This window comes from Triturus cristatus, chromosome 7 (assembly GCF_964204655.1).
Source record: "Triturus cristatus chromosome 7, aTriCri1.1, whole genome shotgun sequence".
Lineage (NCBI taxonomy): Eukaryota > Metazoa > Chordata > Amphibia > Caudata > Salamandridae > Triturus > Triturus cristatus.
Genome location: NC_140590.1, coordinates 1411734638 through 1411747498, shown reverse-complemented (window position 1 = coordinate 1411747498; position 12861 = coordinate 1411734638).

Here is a 12861-nt window from a genome sequence, read left to right as displayed (position 1 = left end):
CACAGCACGCAGGGGTGAGGGATGCACAGGAAAAATACAAATTTACAACGAAGAGCGAACTTCCAAGAGGGGCCTGAGAGTAAAGGGTACACAAACACAAAATCCAACACAGCACGCAGGGGTGAGGGATGCACAGGAAAAATACAAATTTACAACGAAGAGCGAACTTCCAAGAGGGGCCTGAGAATAAAGGGTACACAAACACAAAATCCAACACAGCACGCAGGGGTGAGGGATGCACAGGAAAAATACAAATTTACAACGAAGAGCGAACTTCCAAGAGGGGCCTCAGAATAAAGGGTACACAAACACAAAATCCAACACAGCATGCAGGGGTGAGGGATGCACAGGAAAAATACAAATTTACAACGAAGAGCGAACTTCCAAGAGGGGCCTGAGAATAAAGGGTACACAAACACAAAATCCAACACAGCACGCAGGGGTGCACAGGAAAAATACAAATTTACAATGAAGAGCGAACTTCCAAGAGGGGCCGGAGTATGAGAGTATTAGTTCTGAAAGTGTCTTTGGAAGAGAAGAGTTTTGAGTTCAGCTTTGAAGGTCCGGGTAGAGGAGGTGGCACGGAGCAATGGGGGAAGTGAGTTCCATATTCTCACCGCATTGCCTGAGAAGGATTGCGCCATCGATCTTTCGCTATTGAAGACGGGGGGCTCAAGCAGAAGCTTTACCGCGTTACGAGAGGGTCGAGAGCTGCCGGACAATTTCGATGTGGTAGTGGACTCCACTGGTCTTCAGTGAGAACACCAAACACGCAAATGCTGATGGGAGGATGCTTGGAACAAGTCTAACCACAGGCAATCGCTCAGGTAGCATTCCAACCCATCGGTCTTTTGCTTGCCATGCCATCTCATATTAGACCACCTATAGGTAAATCAGTCTTGTCTCTGCTCCAATGAGCACAGATGATCCTGAACTGTCATGCCAGGTACTCTCTGAACCGGAACACAAGCAACCCAAGACCGTTTCTGCCCTGATTTGGGCTCTTTAGTCGGGCGTATTTTGACTGATGTCCAATGGAGTTACCTTGTTTAGCTAAAGGGGAGACGGGCCGTGGATTCCCTCCTCGGACATCAACTACCCAGTCAGTCTTTAGACAGACTTCCTATCGTCTCTCCTGTCGTCTCTTCCCTCATCCTCCCTCTTCTCACCTCCCCTTTCCCCCTCCACTATTTTTTCTCTCCTTTCTCTCCTCTCTCAATGTATTGCTTATTTTTTGACGTAATGTGTAATTGTGATCATTTTCTGTTACATTGTGGAACCTAATGTAAAGCGCTCTGATACATTCGGGTCTAGCCAGCGCTATATAAAACACTTTAAATAAGTAAATAAATAAAGTAGCTTGGTTCCAATGGATTCCTGAGCAAAGGACCCAAGTCTGGGCATACCCTTGGCCACTTAGAGCATTACACCAAACACACAAAAGTTGATGGGGGGATGCTTGCAACAAGTCTATCCATTTGCAATCGCATGAGGTAGCATTTCAACCCATTGTTCTTATGCCCACCATGTCGGCTCCGATTGACCCAGCCATATGCCAAGCAAGCTCCTCTCTGAACTGCAGCACAAGCACATTACCAAGACCCTAACATACTCTCAGAAGGCTATTTAAAAAGGTACATTTACACATATTGATTTCCTCATGCATAAATTTACTACAACACCTAGGAGTAACTTTGCTACTTTTAGCTAGTCGCCATTCCCAAGTGTAAAGTTTATCTTAGGTGCAGATATACATGTCTATGCTCCTTGGTACAGCTCCCTACACCAGGATTTACGAATATATAAACTCACTACTTAATTTTCACACATAAGCGGAGGTCACACCCACCAGGACAGAAATCTCATTATGGCAAAATATTAAAACATTATTAAACCCATATCAATGTAAAATAAAAATGTAAATTAAATTTAAACATTATTAACCTGAAACTAGAAAAATAAAAAGTTTCAGCATATTAACTCATCATTTTAAATGTTTAATAATTCATTATATATGTATTTTAATTTAATAAAAAAAATATTATTTAAAATAATTTCCAACCCTCATTAACGTTTCTATATTTATTTACTATTTAGTAGATTTTGTTAAAACTAATTTGTTTGTCTTCAATTTTAATTTTGTATTAAACATTGACATTTTTAATTATTTAAAAAAGATACATATTAATTTATTCATTTAGTTAATTAAAAATAATTTGAAATTCAATATAGCTTTAAATGCATGAAAAAAATATATGTAATTTTAAATTGAAAATCATTTTATTTTTTAACATGAATTTCAATAAGGCTTTATCAAAAGTCCCTGCCTCTTTTGTCTTCTTTTGGGAGTGTGTTGCAGTACCTATGAGTGGCCATGTGTGGTGCTGGACTTAGTCCAAAATTGAGCTGGAGAAATGTCACAACCACGATTCCTCAGGACCTGTTCATTACCAGAATGCTCCAGCTCCAAGCCTGAATGCTGTTATAGCGCAGACTATTGGAGTCACCAGGCGAGGGAAAGGGTGTTGGGGAAGGAACTGCGGGGAGGGAGACCTGAGAAGGAAACACTGGTGATGTTCATGACAAGAACATTTACTACTGTTTTGGGTCTTATTTGGCTCTAATAACTTTAGAAGTGCAGTTTGTGAATAACAATTGGCTTACTGTTTTGTGGGTTCATGTCCCTCCATAAATCACTTCTTACCCCCCATTATCCCTCCCATTCAGTAAGTATTTTACAATTTCCAGCCACACACCCAGTTTGCTTCTTCATTTACTACTAAAATGTATACTTATGGAGATCTCTGCACACATGGCAGATACCTCTAAGTAGAACACGTGGGAGAGGTGGAGGGCTCCGTCCATAGGCTTGTAAATAGCACTTTGCGGTGTGTGAGCAGTACAACTGTAGTACTACTACACAAACTTCAAAGAGCTGTTTGCAAGTAGACCAATCAGTGACAGAGTAGAGGGATGCTAAACAAAAAGCCTACCTCACACCAGACAATGGAAACCATTACCACTCTCAGAGTACCCAGGAAAAGCAAATAGTTTGTATGCCGGCATTAGTTGCTTGACCAATGGACAAAACTCAATATACTAACAGAATGCGCAATGAATCTTTGCACATTAATTTGTCCATCACAAATACACAGGGCAGGGAGGGAACAATATTTTGTCATGGTAGCAGTAGAGGCACAAAGAGGTCATGTCATGAGCCACAAGCGCCTGAAGTTGATGTAAGCCCTTACTCTCACACCACTAAGAGTGGAGGGCACCCCTCCAGCAATGGGATTCTTGTAGCTACCAAAAGCTAGAAAACTGAGAAGAAAGACTAGGTGAGATCAAGGTCCTTCACCCACATAAGTTCCATTGATAGCTCTTGCAGGAACAACATTACATGGATGTGACACTAGTGAAAAAGCATTGATTAGATATCCCTATTTAAGGCAGCTTATCTGTTGCTATTCCCTTCTAGTTTGATGTTCTCTTTTAGCGATGTCAATCATGGCAGCCTCAACCAGCAAAAGTCAACAAATGTCCTCTATGCACTGGGAGAAATCTCCCACCATGTTAGTTATGGTTTTCTGATGAAAGTCCCCGCTTTTGGGGTATTTATTCAGAGTAACCATAAGTGATGAGAGATCAGCGGAACTCCAATTATTGTAATCTCCACTGAGGTAACAGCCACTACAGAGGCATAGCTGCTTCAGTGGGAAAACACAACATTTAGGGAGACAAACTGTAAATTTGATCTGCTAGCAACAGCAGGAGTTTTGAAGGTGCCACCTCTGCTGTTGTAGTTGTGCATCAGCCAGATTACCAGGTTATGTGTCAAAATATTGAGTACTTCTTTGTTGACCTGCAATAATATATCCAGGATATCAACTATCAACTGGTAGGCAAGGAATATATAAGGAAGTGTACATTTAGTATTCTTATTTCTTTACATTCTTATCTTGGTAACATGTATATCAGCATTTGATAGCAAAATGTGTTATTACAATCATAAGGAAAAGTGTGCTGTGACCCAGAACATTACAAGTTGTCATTATGAAGTCTGCAAAAAGGTTCTACTGCCACAGGTGTAACACTAAATGTGCCTGTCCTGTAGTTCCTCATCCTGTGTATTAATTATACCCCTCTCTGCTCATAGTTGGGCAGCATAGAGAAGAGGAGGACACCACAATTACTATTCAGGCTGCCCCAGCCACCATATTTATGATTCAGTAGGCAGTCAGTAATTTTAGAAGGTTGGAGGTTGAGGGGACACACGTTCACACATGCACACTTTCTCACAATCATAAATTGACACACGTGCATGCACACACCCATTCACAACACTCACTAAAAAATACTCATGCATACATACATACATGTATTCATACATTCACAAACGCATGCACCAAACATCAAAGACTGCACTGCAGCTCTGTGGAATGAAAGCTTCAGAGATCACAGGAGGGTTGGGACTGCTTCCTACTCTCATTGGCTGACCTTGGGTCAGCCAATGAGAAGAAGGCAGCAGACCCTCACTCGTCCCAGATTGAGAGGGGTTCAGTGAGACTGCTGACCCCATCCCACTCTGTGACGAGGAGTCACTCATTAACATTCAGCCCTGGGCACTTTAGGGCTTTAAAATGAAGCACCCAGGTCTGAGGCAATCAGTGATGTCCCCCTCGTCACGAGGGGGGAGGGACTCAAGTCACTTTTTCCAGATTGAGGAGGTCACGCCCACAGAGATGTGAAATCCTCAGCCTAGCAAAGATCAGATCAGCAGCCAGGAACCTGCTCATTTAGTGCATGTCTAGGCCCTGGCTGCCTGAACATGAACAAGAAGTGTGCCTGTCATGCTGACTATTGTTCAGCCTGATAGACACTCTTCTTGTCTGGGAGGGGGTGGAGGTTGTGATCCCTCTGCCTGTACGGATGGGCTACGGCGGCAGGGAAGATGACAGTGTTATTTAAATCACACTCACAAGATCTAGCCTGCAGAACTTAGCTATATGTATTTCCCGGAAGCCCTTTTCTTTTTTGTAAACTAGTGGCTTCACATTGCCATTTCACAAGTCTTTAACAATTCCTTGGGCTTCTTAAGTCAATTGAGATTCCTGCTACAGATTTATCTGCAAAATGTTGAATCTCAGCCTATTTGTTGTGCCTTGTTTATTTTTAAGCACCAAAACAATAGAAGTTGTCCATGTATTTCTTTGGAACTATGACAAAAGATACATAAAAGGAGAAACAGCCCTGCCAAGAGAATATTTGTTGTTGGATTCTAGGCAGGGAACTGGATTTTAAACTGCCCTCCAATGGCCTTAATTCCATTCCATCCTTAAAGATTTATTATGAATAATTTTACTATACCATTTGTACCAATATTCAAACAACAAGTCAGGCTTCATTTTAAATAGCAGAGTAAAGGGCTATATTTTGCCTTTACATTATGAATGTGCAAAGCCAGCATTTCCTATATTTGTCTTTTGACCTTAATGCACCCCCCCCCCCCCAGCCTTCATATGGCAGGGGTTTTCTCTTAGGAGCAACCACTGACATCAGCCAACATCCATAGCTCAGAAAGTTCCATCATTAATTCAGAATATTTTTAAAGAGCGTCCTCTTGTTCCCATGATAGAATGATCTACACCTGATGATGCACATGTTGGCACATTTCGACAAGTAGTCCATAAAATGCCTTCTTCAAGACCAAAAAAGAGGGGCCCTATAACAATAAATGCTAGCTACCCTTCATTTGTTTAATTAGAGAAATGTACCCTATGTGATTACAAGTGAACCTGTCACCAGAAATAGACTAAAACGTTACCTCTAAAAAGTTGGAGTACTTGACTTTCTTTTCAATACATAAATATATAAATAAGCAAATTGTTTCCAGAAACTTAAGACAACCCAATTATGGCCAACGCGTGTAAGCAACTACATCAGTTATTTACCAGATTGAATTGAACTTTGCTGTCAGGGCCTATCACCACTCAATGTAAATCAAAAACGAGTACAGCATTTTAATAATAAATGCCTATTCTACACCTATCTGATAGACCTCGATACCTCTGAAGTTTATATAAGGCCAGACTGCCTCCACTTAGTTGTGGCGAATTTCAATTTCACCAGGACATGTCTTTTTTAACTCGTAAGATTTAGAGCCAACTCATGTGCAAACTCATCCTGGATTTTCTATCTTCTAAATCAAATGCAAAGCTGAAATTCAGTTGGATATCTTATTAGTATTCTTTTATTTGCCTACCCCAAGTCAAAAACTGCGTGTCAAATTTTTCACATATGTGGAAAACATTCAGAACATGATGGCCCGTTAATACAGGTAGACTCTGCAATCAGGCAGGAGATTTCTGCATGGTAAAGCGTATGAGGCGAGATGTACAATGGCCTTTTGCATTTCTTAAAGCACCAAATTGCAGTTCCGGCCCATGAAGAAATACAAAACAGCCTTTCCCTGTGTACAAATGTCTTTAGGGAATCGCAAAATGCGATTTCTACCCAGTTGAAATCTCATTTTGCTATTTCCTAACTAGGAAATCGTAAATATGGACTTCATGTTTGCGATTTCTTAGCACATGTACAAAGCATTTCCTAAACGCAAAATGAGCATTTAGCAAATGCAATTACCATCGAATCAAAGTTGATGGTAACCATGTGCAATTTTAAAAAAGCAACCCTGATGCTTTTTAGGTCTCGCCTGAGCCAGCACTTTAGCGCTGCCCTCGCGAGAGCTTTTGTAAAAGGGGGATTTGGAAGTGCAAACCAGTGCTTTCAGGCCGCCAACTACAGTGCTTGTGCGCCGGGCGCGCGCACCATTTGGCAGCCTGCGTGATCATTTTGCGGCCGCTTTGATGTTTTCAGTGAGCCGCGCGGCCACTGAGAACATCAAAGCGGCCGCGAAAGTGCACACCATTTTCCACCCCCTCCCTTATCCCACTTCCAGCTTGTATGCGTGGGGTTGTTTGTCTTTTTTATTTTGTATGCATGGGGCCGTTTGTCTATAATGCTCGCCCGCTTTTATGTTTCTTCTTTATTTTCTCTCCGTTTAAACAAAGCAAAACTGTTTAATGTGTGAAAACCTTTTGTTATGCACCATGGCGTTGCACGGACAAGACCATTTTTTGTACGACTAATATCTTACGCATCTTACGCAGAACTACCTTAGTAATAGGAGGACACATGAGGTCACGCTCTTAACACTACTGGCCGGTGCCTTGCAGTTATGTCCACATTATGTACTGCCCGTCAGTGCCAGATTCTGTCGTTGTCAATTAACTCACCGCCCTCAGTGACTGCTCGTCACACTATCTACCAGTGTAGGTTTCCCACACAACTGCACATCTCAAACTAGACACGTGAGCTTTTCACTCAAAGTGCCAGCATTTTCACACTGCCCTTCAGTGACACTTCTCACAATGTTCACCTTTGCCTGCACACTTTGCACTGCCCAAAGAGCTAGTTTCTCACACTTCCCTGCACTGTCTGTCAACACCTTCGACTCTCACACTGTCCACCTGGGCCAGCTGTAGAACCTCACCCAAGCTGACCAATGACGCGTGCTGTTACTTCTCTCTACTCAAATCACACTCCCTCCGACGGCACTCCCCACACGCTGCCCCCTTCCCTCCTCCCCAGCTTCATTTTAAAGTACAGTGTGTCTGCGTTCACTGCTGGCTCCGACAGGCGTCTGAAAGCAGAATGATGGCTTTCCCTGAGTGGATGGTGATTTATTGAGAAATTCGGTCTTGAATCACTCAGCATTAATCTGTGTGCGTCATGTGCCTTACCTGCCAGTCTGTGTGCGTACGGTGCCTGTTGTTGACTATATTTGCAGCGTGTGATGGGCATGCAGAGTTTGATGAAGGCATGGCTGATGGTGTTTGATGTTGTGATCAAGGGCAGTGTAAGCTTTTTACACCGACCACCTCTCTCAGCCTATAGATCTCTAAACTGGCACCAGCCATTTGCAGAGCAGGGTCAGTTTATCACGCTGACACTGTCCAGCAATGCCCACTTTTTATACTGCTCACTTGGCACAGATTGTAACACTGCAAGTAGTCTCCTCTTCCACTGATCACCAGTGCCAGGATGTCACACTGCTACCAGCCCGAGAGCGAATAATACTTGCTCCTTTAGTCTATGACCCTTTCCTGGAACTGCACCAGGAGTTTCGGGTTTGCTTTGATTAAAGATGGTGTAGTGCACTAAGATAGATGACTGAGGCCCAGTGTAAATGATAATGCCTTTTATTTATCTGTTTTAAAAACAACACATAAATAAAAGGCATTGCCATGTACAATGCCAATAGCTCAAACTCTAATAAATGCGAGACCTACTGCATTGCAAATGCTTGTTTAAAGTGCAATTGAGCGCACACATTCCCCTAGGACATATGTGTGCTCTACATGTGCACCACTATTTTTGGGGTTCATTCCAAGGGGCTTTATGCCCATAGCTATCCATGGTTAAGCATTTCTAAAATAGCGATTTCCTAAAAGAAAATCGCTATTTTGGAAATGCAAAACCGGTCTATTGGTACGAATGGCATGGGATTTCCTAATTGCTATTTCGTAATAGTAATTCCTACTTTGTAGGAATCGCTAATAGGAAATCAGTATTTTCATATCATACATATAGTTTTGCATTTCTAAATAGTGATTCCTATGGAGTCACTATTTACTAAATGCAAAATTGCATTTTCATACATCTGACTCTTGGAAACGTAAAAAAATGTAGTAAACAAAAAAATCAATATATTTTTAGGACAAATATTAATATCAAATAATTTTATATATTTATTTTAAATATAGAACTATGTAAAAAATGCTACTGCATAATTTTGAATTACATCTTTAATTAATGAAAATATAATAAATTAAAGTAAATAAATTTTATAAGCCGACAAGAGGAATTTACAATCTCCCCATTGACACCTACTTGTCTCGTTAATAAAAACACAGTCACCTCGAACCCGATCCTTTGGGCTACAGAGAAAATGGGGGCAAAATGAAAAAAGATCTAGTTATATGATGCAGAAAATATAGACAAGGCACGAACAGTTGTAGAAACTAATTTGCAATTTGACAACACAGTATACAAAGATTCATTTTTTCACTGCACAAGCAGAATTCGTCCTTTAGAGAATCAAATTAAAGCATATGAGCATGAAGAGAAGATAGACAGGCTTCTGTCACTACATCTCCATCAGAGAATTATCTTAATCTTAAAATAGGGAATTCTTATCTTAATCTTAAATTAATTCTTAAAAGATACCTACTTTTCTGGTGCATATGTCCTGAATTCAATATGACCCCATCATGTTACTTCCAAAACCTGGGATTAATTCCCACTTGGGCTGGAGTTAACAACCTGTCTCTTTGCTTAAGTTCTGGTCAATAGACTGGGGAAGCTGGCCCTACCGTAAGACACTTCTCCCAAGTCAGATTTATGCTGGAATACTTCTCTAATGACATTATGAGAACTCTCTCACATATACTGTAGCAGGTATGTAGTGACCAAGATGAGAAAATTGACCTCTCCTTGGATACAGAAAAAATATGATTATGAGTGGAGTTGCTTGTTCCACACCATGGAGAGGGCAAGTATAGGTTATGGCTTTAAATGGCTTCATACAAATCCTGCAGAAAGAATCAGCTTGATGGTTCCTATCCGAAGCATTCAAAATAGAACAAAGCATGAGAAGGCATTGCACCCTTTCACCTCCCTTATTTTTGCTTGTGCTTGTACTTCAAGTTGCAGCCATAAGACAATCTATAGTAGTGGAGGGTATTATGATGTAATTACACCAATGGGCATTCAGTCCCATCCTCTTACCTACCACATGAAAATGGACTTCTCATCAAGCACACAGACTCACACCCCTTGTAAACATGTTTAGCATGCTGGGTAATCCACCGGCATAGGCAGAGATAAAAAAAACTATTCTACCAGCACTGAGATAATCCAATGTGCTCTACAGAGTAGGTAGCAAGACCACAGGAGCTCTCAATCTTATTACAGTCCCTACACGACAAGCATGGAGAACAACACAAAATCCCACTACAATATGTCCACACTTGCATATGGAACCACCTGTCTGGAGGAATGTAGGGCTTCAGATTGGACTGGGTCTCCCTTCGATTAGGGTGATTGCTCTGCGATAGGTATTCAAAAGACTGAAGACTTGGTGACTTATGGGTGTTCCAAATTATTTTCTGAGCTACAAATTGAATTTGGGCTACAGTTCTTCTAACAAGCATTGTGCGAGAGCGATTGGCTTTGCCAATGTCTTTTAACCATGTTATAGAGCAGCGCGGCTGGTGTGCAGCATGGCTAAATGTTCATACAAAAAGCTATGACATGGCCAGCGTTTGCCACATCATGGCATTTTTTTTCCTTGTTGGGTTTGGGCATGGACAACGACAATGGATGGGAGGGTGGCAGGGAACGGGCAACATAGGAGAGAGGGTGGGAGGCAACTGGCAATGAGATGGTAAAAAAAAGCACTATGACGCAGCCAACACTGGATGTGTCATAGCTCTTTTTTCTTATGGTGGGAGGGAGGGCAACACAAACAGCAGTAGGGTGAGCCTGGGAGGGAAGAGTCAACATGCACAATGGGTGTGGGAGGGAAAAAAGCAATACAGACATGGTGTAGTGGGAGGGGAAGGAGCAACATGGATAGGGGTGGTTGGAAGGGTAAGAAGTAACATAGACAAGGGAGTGGAAAGAAGTAAGAAGCAACGTGGACAACTGGGTTTGGAAGGGGAGAAGCAACATGGGCAATGGCGGGTGTGGGAGAGGAAGAAGCAACACAGACAATGGGGATGGGAAGGGATAAAATCAACACAGACAAGGGGGATGGGAGGGGTAGGAGCAAACACAAACAATGGAGTAGCAGGAGAACATGGACAGCAGGTGGTGTGAGGGGGAAGAAGCAACAAGGACAATAATGGTGGGAGGCAAAGAAGCAACACAGACAACTGGTGATGTGAGGAAAAAGGTAAAAAAGACAATGAGGGTGGGAGGGAATAAGCAACAAAGACAAGGACGAAAGGGGAAAAGGAAGAAAAATAGCACCTCAATCAGAGCGCGAGCCAGTGCAAGGGCACTAATCAAGATGAAGCAATCAGTACTTGGTCCATGCTTCAGACACAGGAAAAGAGGTAAGCCAGCATACCCTGGCCAATTAGGTGGCAGCAAATGAAAGTGACGGTGAACTCTAGGAATGGCCCATGCCCCATGTAGTATACAATTTCTCTTGCTAGCTTTGGCAAACTGAAAATGGAATGCCTTACAGTATATACATTGTATCCAAGTGGTACTAGGACCCCCTCCTTATGTTACACTCTCCTCACCAATTTTGGCACAGTTAGGTAGAGGGGGAAAATATAGGGGAGTAGTATCAGTGCTTTATAGAACAATTGTGTCAACATTCTGTAACACCACAGTAATGGTTCTTAGAACAAGATGCAGGAAAAGAACCTACATGACTTTATTAATGAAAAATGGTCCACTAACCTTCTCTGTCAGGGAGGAAGTTTAAGGGAACCAAGATTTAAACCATGGCCACAGGAATAATGCAATCCTGCGGCCGCTGCATGTTTCGCATAATTATGGGTTTGGCACCTTTGCCATAGATTCCTTCCTCTTCTGTATAATCTGCACCTTTTAACACAAAAATTGTTTCTAGCTCAAAAGATCAGAAGCTATTAAAAACATGATGCCACATATTCCTGTACAGTGGAAGGTCTTTCGCAAAGATTGACTGGTCACCTTTCAGTTGCTTATTGGTTTATTTGGGTGTTAAACTGATACTGATACGGTGAAACCCTTTCCCAGAAAGTGTTATCACATGTAAGAATGACAAAATAATGAAGTAATGTTAACACAAAATGTGCCGTATAACTGCCATTTCGAGATACATAATGTAGTCAATCCTGCTGTATAATGTGATGCTAATACTAGTGGCGCTGATTAAAACTTTGCTTCTTTAAGATCATTAGCTGTGTGCTACCTCCGACTGTTGAGATATAGACTGATATACTGCACTATAGTTCACATCTTATGGACATGCCCTCTCCTCTAACAATTTAGTTGCAAGTACATAAAGCAATCAAACAACCTATGGTCGAGATTTCCAGCTGTCAGGACATTTGTTTATGCTACATTATTTCTCCATAATAGTTGGGATGACTACACATTGGACATGGTGTTTTCAGTGGTATACCTAGACCTTTTGATGCCCGTAGCGGTCCCTGCGTTTGCCACCCCGCGACGGATGCAGATAAGAGCAGGGAGGGGGTCCGTTGCTGCCAAAACTCGTGCTGACCGGGGCGGACTGCCCCCACCTGCTACTCCACTGGGTATTTTGCAACATCTCTGGCTTTTGCAGAGATGTGAATACTGAGGAGGTAGAGGACTGCATACATATTTTCTGACGAGGAATGGGTTGGGGAGATTATAGTCGTGGCAGGGCATAAAAGACAGATTAGGAGGATAAATGATCAATCTGATGTATTTGTCAACATGTCATGTGACTTCTCTCTGACTGATGAGTTGGCCTAATCACTGGGATAAATGCAGACCAATGAGTATCTGACAGTGACATTTTGTGTAGACAACCAGTCCAAAATAGGCCTCATTAAGAGACAATATGTGATGAGTGTATCTTACATAAGGTGATAGTATAGTGGACGAATGGTGTCTCCCTAGCATATTACATCTGTATATGCAAATATGACATGGTTCCTCTGTGAGGAAAAGTATGTTATGAAAAATAACTACGTTTAAAGTAATGAGTATTAAGGAAATCAGATGTACAACTGATGGATTGGCGTTCTTCAG